This window comes from Mirounga angustirostris, unplaced genomic scaffold, assembly GCF_029215605.1.
Source record: "Mirounga angustirostris isolate CCGP_5_RB_7025 unplaced genomic scaffold, mMirAng1.0.hap1 SCAF_8, whole genome shotgun sequence".
Taxonomy (NCBI): domain Eukaryota; kingdom Metazoa; phylum Chordata; class Mammalia; order Carnivora; family Phocidae; genus Mirounga; species Mirounga angustirostris.
Window position 1 is genome coordinate 123,633,016 of NW_026991716.1, and position 8,628 is coordinate 123,641,643.

Consider the following 8,628-nt stretch of genomic DNA (forward strand, 5'->3'; position numbering starts at 1 on the left):
AACCCATTCTCGTCTCCATCTTGTCAGTGACATGGCAGTCTTTGGAGCTCAGCAGTTATATTTCTTAGATTCCCACACACACCCCTCTATGGCCGGCTGCCTCAGGATGGGAAGGAGCGTGTACAGGAAGGAAGATGATCGGCCCTCAGCTCCCCCTTGTCTTGCACAAAGTTTGATTTGGGCTTTGCCCCTCACTCTGCCCCACAAGGTAGAAAAGAAAGGTCAGTGTGGAAATTTCAAACCATCTAGAGCTCTAGACTCGAAATGCGTCGAGAGCATGGATATGTCGAGAGCATGGATATGAGCAGGGCCTAAGGCAATTCTGAAAGGTGGCCATTCTGAGGAAAGGACCGATCAGATTATGACTTTTGATCTGCTGGGAAAATGTCTCATTACTTTATAGTGACACCTCTTCAGGCCTTAGGACTGAGTCGTAAAATGTAAACCTGGGACCATAAGGTGCTGCACTCTTGAGGAGAAAAGGTGAGATGTATGAACGTGAAAGAGCTTTGAGTGGGTAGTCCTGAGACAGGAGGGTCCAAGTTTAGCTCCCATTTGGACCAAAACTTAGAAGCTCCCGACGGTGAGGTGGCAGCATGGAGAACAGTCAGACAATAGAAATTAAAGTGAATTTTAAAGGCCTGCCTGCCCAGCATACATCTGTTCTCATAAGACAGCAGCTCAGCAAAGCAGAAAGACTTTCTGCTTTGAAACCAAGAAAGGCAGAAACCAAGAGCCTATGCTTTGCGTGGGATGTGATGGAGAGGAAGAAACGGAAGCACGAAGCAGCCATCTCTGGATCAACTTCTTAAAAAGCATCGTGATCCTAAGTCTTAACAAATGTCAAAATGGAGCCTTAAATAGCCCCACTGGATTCTACACCCCTGAAGCTCTTCCTAGAGCTTTTGCTTTTTTGCAGTAAAATTACAGCTAAGGTAGATTTTTTTTAAAATGTGTTAAATATTCTATCACAGTCTCATTTTAAACATTTAAACATAATTGTGTGTGTTTAGTTATATTGTTGGTCCCTTTTATTAATTAATCTACAAACAGTTGTGGTGGGCTATTAAATGCTGGTTAGTGTGCCTGGAGATATAAAGATAAATACATATCATGTTGCTGATTTTAAGGGTCTACTGCCTAGTGGAGAAAAAGATGAGGAAACTAACAATCACAGCACAGGTTGTTAAGTGTTTCGACAGAGCATAGGATAGCATGATAAATGAGGGGCAGCCTCTAACTCAAACATGGAGATCATGGGAAGAGAAGGGGTATCTGGAAAGTTCTTTCTGAGAAGACAAAAATCTAAGAGCAATTAAAAAATATTACTTAATTTAGTTGATTTGAGACTTTAAACAAGTCTATTTTGAGAATTCTTACTACTCCCCACATAAAAGATGAAAGATGGACTATAATCAAATAGAAAGTTGGAATCATAGAGAAACATAGATCTTTGGTGAGTGTTTGAATAATTGCCACAGCACTGAACAAAAGAATAATAAAATATATGGTTGATTTTTCCTATTAAGAGTATTTGCCAAAACCTAATAAAATACGCTTGATATTTTGCCTCATAAAGTGACTAAAGGGAAATGCCTCTGTGTTTTCCTACATTTAAAGCCACTAAGATATGTTACTGCCAAGATATGCAAATAGTACTGCCTGGACTGGATTTAGGGGTGACAGGTTGAGTCTGGAATGCTTGTTGCTCTCAACATGTAGTTAAAAAGAGCACTGGACTTGGGATCAGAAAACTTTAATGCAAGCCCCACTGTGCCCCTTACTAGCTATGAGATTGTAGGCAAGCTACTTCACCTTTCTGAGCCTCAGTGATCTCCTGCGTAAGATGGGGCTTCACAGAATGACTGAGAAGATTAGATTATTTTTATGCATTCTGTTGCTTTACTTAAGTGGCCATTGGGTGAATGGATCTCCTACAACAATACAAGATCGTACTTAAACATCATTGCAAAACATGTGACAAGGGGTAAATGGAAGACTCCTGCTCTCTTCCTACCTCCACTCCACCCCAATCTGTTCTTACCATGACCAGAGTGCTGTTTATGAAACACAGATTGATCATGCCCCTCTCCTAAGTGGTACCCCTCAGTGCCTCCTAATCACTGTCCAGGGGAAACTCCACACCTTTTGTGCAAAGGTCCCTTCTGTTTTGGGGACGATCTGTGCCCCCCTCTCTGGATGATCTCTTGTGCCCCCTGGCACACCCTATGTGTGCTCAGCCAGGCTATATGGGCCACTCTTCTCTTCATGTCTTTGCACATGCTGCTCCCTCATATTGGAATGCCCTTGCTCCCAGTTCTTCACCCCCAAAGTACTTCCAGCTAGCTCCTCAGCATTCAGCGCAAGTCATAAGACCATCCTGTGTGTTTTCCCTATGTGCCAGGATCTCTTTCCCCAGGAAACTTCTCTCCCTGAATGGCCATTGTCCGTGGGCCTGCCTCTCTCTCTTGTTGACTCAGACTCCTTGAGGGCAGGATCTAGGAGTCATTGCATTTTGCCTTTGCCTCCCACGGTGCCTGGAACAGTGTAGGTCCTCAGTCAGTTTTGTTGTTAGAGTGAATCCATCTGTCACTGCGATAGACTATATGTTTGTGTTCGCCCCAAATTCATATTTTGAAATCGAGCCCAAAAGGCTATGGTAGTAAGAGGTGGAATCCTTGGGGGATGATAAGGTTATGAGAGTGGAGCCCCCATGAATGGGATTAGTGCCCTTATAAAAGAGACCCCAGAGAGCTCTCTCACTCTCTGCCTCATGAGGCCCTGTAAGAAGAAGCCTGGCTATGAACCAGAAACTGGGTCCTCCACAGCAACATAAATCTGCTGGTGCCTTGATCTTGGACTTCCATACTCTAGAACTGTGAGAAATAAGTGTTTGTTGTTTAAGCCTCCCAGTGCATGATAGTTTGGTATTTTTATTAAAGGAACCCAAATGGGGGTGCCTGGGTGGCTCAATCAGTTAAGCATCTGACTTGGTTTCAGCTCAGGTTGTCATCTCATAGGTCGTGAGATGGAGCCCCGCCTCAGGATCCACACTCGGTGGGGGGAGGGGGGTCTGCTTGAAGATTCTCTCCCTCTGCCCCTCCCCCTTCTCTCTCTCTGGAATAAATAAATAAATAAATCTTTAAAAAAAAAAAAAGGAGCCCAAATGGACTAAGACAATCACTGACGTTAATTGACTAATATACATACCAAGTGATTAAGCATAAAACAAAAGTACTATTTATATTGCCAGAATGCAAATTCTTCATTCTTCAGAAACTTCCACCCCAAAATGGAACAAGGTGTCAGTTACCTGTAAATCTGCTACCCATGATTTCACTAAGTAGTGTTTTTTTGTTTTTGTTTTTGTTTTTGTTTTTTATTTGACAGAGAGAGGCACAGCGAGAGAGGGAACACAAGCAGGGGGAGTGGGAGAGGGAGAAGCAGGCTTCCTGCTGAGCAGGGAGGCTGATGCGGGGCTCGATCCCAGGACCCTGGGATCATGACCTGAGCTGAAGGCAGACGCTTAATGACTGAACCACCCAGGCACCCCACTAAGTAGTGTTTTGTAGCCAAGAATGCTACCTGCTAACTCAGTGCACTCTCTTTTCTCCAAAATAATGGACTTATTTTTAGCTGGGCACATGGCAACCAAAGAAAATTTTTTTTAAATATCTTCATTTCCCAGTCTTCTTTGCAGCTAGATAGGGCAAACGGCTAAGTTCTGCCAAATGCAATGTAAATGGAAGTGTTTAGTGGGACTTCAGGAAGGCTATTTAATCAGGGCTCATCAGGGGCTCCCCCCACCCCCCATCTTTACCCTTCTACTTTTCCTCTTTCTTCTAGCCTGTATCTTAGCAATGGTAACAGGAGTCTCAGAAGCCATTCTGGACCCTGTGATGGTCTTGATGAGGAAAGCCGTGTGTAAGGATGTCAAAGCAGAAAGACAGGAGTCCCTTCTCTGATGACACCATTAACTCCTGTGTCACTGGCCTCTGGGCTTATTTATGGGAGAGAGCTACACTGACACTCGAAGGCAGCAGTTAACAACTTAGAAACTTATAAGTTACAAACAAACGAGTCACCAACTTTTGTAGCGAAGAGCCAGCTAATAAACCTTTCCAGCTCTGTAGGCCATATCATCTCTGGGGCAAATGCTCTGCTCTGCTGTTGTTTGCAGAGGCAGCCACAGACCACACCTGAGCTCGAGTGACTATGTTCAAATACAAGTTCAATATGCAAAAGGAGGCGGCAGGCTGGGTGGAGTCCAGGGGTTGCCACCTGTTGATCCCTGCTCCACACCTGAGCTCGAGTGACTATGTTCAAATACAAGTTCAATATGCAAAAGGAGGTGGCAGGCTGGGTGGAGGCCAGGGGTTGCCACCTGTTGATCCCTGCTCTAAGGCACTGAGATGTCGAGTCTTTGTGACATGTGTAGCCAAACCTAACCCTAATTAATGCATCTTGTTTGGTGAGGTGAACCTTCTGATTTGGAAGAGAGAAATTATCAAGGTTCCTGTTTCATTTTTGAACATTTTTTTCTTTCAGGAGGCTGTTTCTCCCTTACTTTATCCTGATTGAATTTTACAAAGTTCTGACATTTCTGTTTCCAGACTCTTTTGATTATGAAGACCAAGTGAATCAGATCCAGGGCTTTTCTAGGTTTCCCTCCGTTCTATTATGTTCAGTTTGGACAATTCCAGCAGAATATAAATGGGACAGTGGTCAGGTGTGTGGACAAGGAGAATGAGGACAAAAAACAAGGCCTATGAGAACTGAATGAAGAACACCATGCTGAGCGCTCCCAAAATGTGTTTGAATTATATGATAAAACTTCCAGGCGGACTGGATGATGCCTTATTGTAGTGTGTTACCAGGGAGATTTTACACGCTGCACTGATGTTTAGCAGCAGGGCACGAGCTGGTCTTGAAGATTCTTTTCAGCAAAGACTTTGCCTGATGCTCTTAGGATTTCATGGCTTTTCTGGTTCAGCTCATCCTGTAAAAGCAGAACAATATAGTATAGACAGGGAATGGCAAATTGATTTCCCATTTTCTGCAAACTCCAGCTGATGGGTAGTAGCTATCTGGAGCTCTGTGTTGAGAAGGATTCTGTGGCTGCATTGTGGTTTTAACAGCAGTGTCCTCCCCAGGTGCCTGGGCGCAGGAGAGGAGTCTCAGGCAGGTCCCTGCTGTTGTCATAAACTCAAGGATCATGAAAGCTAGAAGGAAGCCATATTTTAACCAGGCTCTAACCTGGTTCTTCATTTTCCAGAGGGCATTATTAAGGCTCAGAAAAATAAAATGCAGGGTTACACAAGCTAGTGAGTGGTAAAATCACAATTAGATCAATGGATTTTTTCATTACACTTATTACACACACACACACATATATATATATAAGATCTTTTTACACTTTTCACTACTTTTCATAATTTGTTTCTAACATAGAACTTGAACCAGTTTGTTAGTGATATCTTGTTTGGTTTTCACAACCAACGCTTCTAGAGTTCTTGTTCCTGGTATTTTATGAGCCTGATCCTACAGACTCCATTTAGTTCTATGAGCCCCTGGTGCCCTTCCAAAAATTGTGTGTGGGGGGGGGTGGTGGTTGTTGCTGGGTTAATTATGATCAGATCAGTTTCTATTGCCTGCAATCAAGAACCATGGTTGATATGGAAATTGATTCTGGGAGTGGGTTTCAGGAAACAGACTCTCAGGGAAATATGAAGAAATCGGGAATTGATTCTCTAACCTATATTAGGTAGCGGGCAAAGTCCTATTTAATATCCAGATTGTGCTTCTAACAGTTCATGGCACCCAGTGGTGAATGACTTAATTAAATGCATGTGTTCATCTATAGCATCAACTGCTCATGGAAGGAGGGCAAGGTTTTGGCTTACCCCCGCCATAGAAGAGGGGAAAAGATATGAGAGATTCAAGGCCCCTAAGGTGAGAAATAGAATGAGGAGCTCAAAACCACACATGCCTGGTCAAGGTACAAGAAAAATCCAAGAACTTTCAATGGTCATGTAAAAAAGCTCTTTAATGTGGCCACAAAATAGAGCTATTTTAGTAAAAAAATTAAATCCTGCAAAGTTTAATCCTGTGGGATTTTTGTTTATTTGATTTTAGAGAAAGAGAGAGAGCAAGGGGAGGAGGGGCAGAAGAAGAGGGAAAGAATCTTAAGCAGACTCCCAGCACGGAGCCCGAAGCGAGGTTTCATCTTACGACCCTGAGATCATGATCTGAGCCGAAATCAAGAGTTGGATGCATAACCAGCTGAGCCACACAGGTGCCCCAATCCTGTGGCATTTTAAATCATAATGTTAGTTGAATGCACAGTGTCCTCAGGTGTTCTGGAAAGAGCAGGGCCCAGGGAATTGGAGCAGTTAATTTGGGGAACTCAGAATACCTAGAAGTTCCTGCCCCCACGGGCCTCCCTTGCCCTTGGGCATGGCTTCGCCTCCTTGCTGAAGAGGTTATGCTGCTTCCTTACCTGCAGGAAGTTCCTTGCCAGGAACAGCTACTTTTCCTGTCTTGGTTAGGACCCCAGAATCGTAGCCATTCTTCAAGTCCAAACCTTTGGGGTGAATTTCAGCCTATCGTTTTTAGGTAGCAGCATTTCCTAAACTCCTACTTCAGAGTAAACTTCTTTGAGATTCTGATGGTCTCCATGAGTGAGGTTCAGTAAATCTCTGGTTTAGCATCCTCATAGTTTTTCTACTAAAATAAAATAGTTTATAAATTTAACAAGCCCTTAGTCCTAATCAATTACTAAAGACATACAACAAAAAGCAATTTTTAAATAAATAAAAATTCTTAAGTATACCTGGTACTTTCCTCATTAATCTTCATCTTTATTCAATCACTGCTTTATTTTTCTCTGATTCTCTTCTCTTTTTTATTGTTCTTTATTTTAAAGGTAATATAACCAACATTACAGAAAAATAAAGATAAAACGTGAGCCATGATTCCATCATTATTACCCTTTTGGTTTATTTCCTTCAGGGCTTTTTCATTTGCTTTTTCCCCCTAAACATTATGGTAAATATAATGTTTGTGTACAGCTTTTTAAATTTAATATATTGCATACGTTTTAATCTCTTAGTGTCTCTATGATCTCCTTTCTAATAGTTGCATAATATTGGAAAGAGTACAGGCATTAAGCTGTGATTATGAATTATTGAGGGAAGGAACTCTCCTTTATTCTACCCAGCTACTGGTAGATATTCAATTACCATTTGCTGAATTGAAATTCTTTGCCCATTTTAACTTTGTCACATGTTAAACAGTATTCCAACAAACATCTTCATGGATATAGCTTTTCACGTATTTTTATTTAAGATGGATTCTCACAAGTGAGATTGCTGGTCATGTGGTAGGACCATGTTTATAGATGCATTGCCAAATTGCTTTCTTTCTGAAAGGGCTGTATCACTTTACACTGCTCTCCTGCAATGCATGAGGTCACCAGCCTCACTACACCCTTGTCAGCACTCATGCACTAGGAGGAAGTCCAGCATCTCATTGTGATTTTAGTGTGTACGTTTCCTCATTTGTGTGTTTACTAATTGCGTTTTCTCATTTCTGAATTTACTTATTTTTCCTTAGCAATTTGAATGGAAGTCTATAGAGAATGAAGATAGTAACTAACACTTACTGTTAGTATTGTCCTCATTCCTCATTTGGGTCTCCCCCCCTCCCCCCCATCTAGCTGTAGAATTTTTTGGAATACCTTTACTCTCCTTTGAAGAGAAAACTTGTTAGCCTTCTTCTGAGAGCACCTTGAGCTCTGAAGATTTGGGACCTTGTGAAAAAGCTCCTTGCTTAGCTGCCAGCATTAACTGACCAAAAGAGGACTACTTATCTGTTAACTATCGTCAGCTCATCCGGGAAACACTGTAAATTATCTCATCCTTCGTGGCAGCAGGGCTTCAATGGTCTAAAGTAGAAAAAAAGGATCATATGCTCCCCATTGTTACTATCCTTTTCCAACTAGGAAATTTGCCTCCATTTGACGGACTCTCCTGCCCAGCTTCTTGTCCCTGAAGCATGTGTTGGACATATGTCTTTACATACCTTTGTAGATTTCTGTCTTCTTCTAAACCTGCTTCTAATGTTCTAAAGTAGCCAAGCGGCCCCCGTTCTCCACCAGAACTTGAGTCTAAATAGAACATGGGCTGTTCCCACTATCAAAGGTAGTGATTCCTAAAATTGGGCGTCCTTGTTCAATCTCAACATTGTGCAAATCGTGTCTTTTGTCATTTTCCTAAACCTCTGCTACTTTCTGACCCCTGATTCCATAGTTCACTTTAGTTAACTACACCAATTTTCTAGCAAACTACACTGAATCGGTGTAGGTCACCAATTTTCAGCTTTAGTTTTCCCTTAGAGAGAAAAGACTAATTCAACTTTTAAAAACTCTTTTCAGAAATGTCTGCCTTAATCCTGTTCCCTCAGAATTTCCTCCTAGACTCTAACTGAAACATCTTTTCTTTCTGAGGAAACCTCTGTGAGCTGTAAGATCCTGAAAATAGGACCTGTATTTGTTGTTCAAAATTAATTAAATAGAAGTGGTATTTTCCAAAGCATCAGAACCCAGATATACATTTTTATTAAAGGGAA

At 42.0% G+C, this 8,628-nt stretch overlaps 1 protein-coding gene across 12 annotated transcripts in view; it reads left to right on the top strand.

Moving 5' to 3' along the window:
* AIG1 (androgen induced 1) overlaps positions 1–8,628 on the top strand; it is a 301,519-nt gene that overhangs the window by 118,924 nt on the left and 173,967 nt on the right. Inside the window, exon 4 of one of the 12 annotated variants that reach the window (XM_064598179.1) lies at positions 1–8,010. This exon is cut by the window's left edge and continues 20,786 nt beyond it. The exons of the other annotated variants lie outside the window; for them this stretch is intronic. The gene's annotated coding sequence lies outside the window, so the exon portion shown is untranslated. Of the gene's footprint in view, positions 8,011–8,628 lie in introns of those variants that run through there. 12 annotated transcript variants of the gene reach the window in all.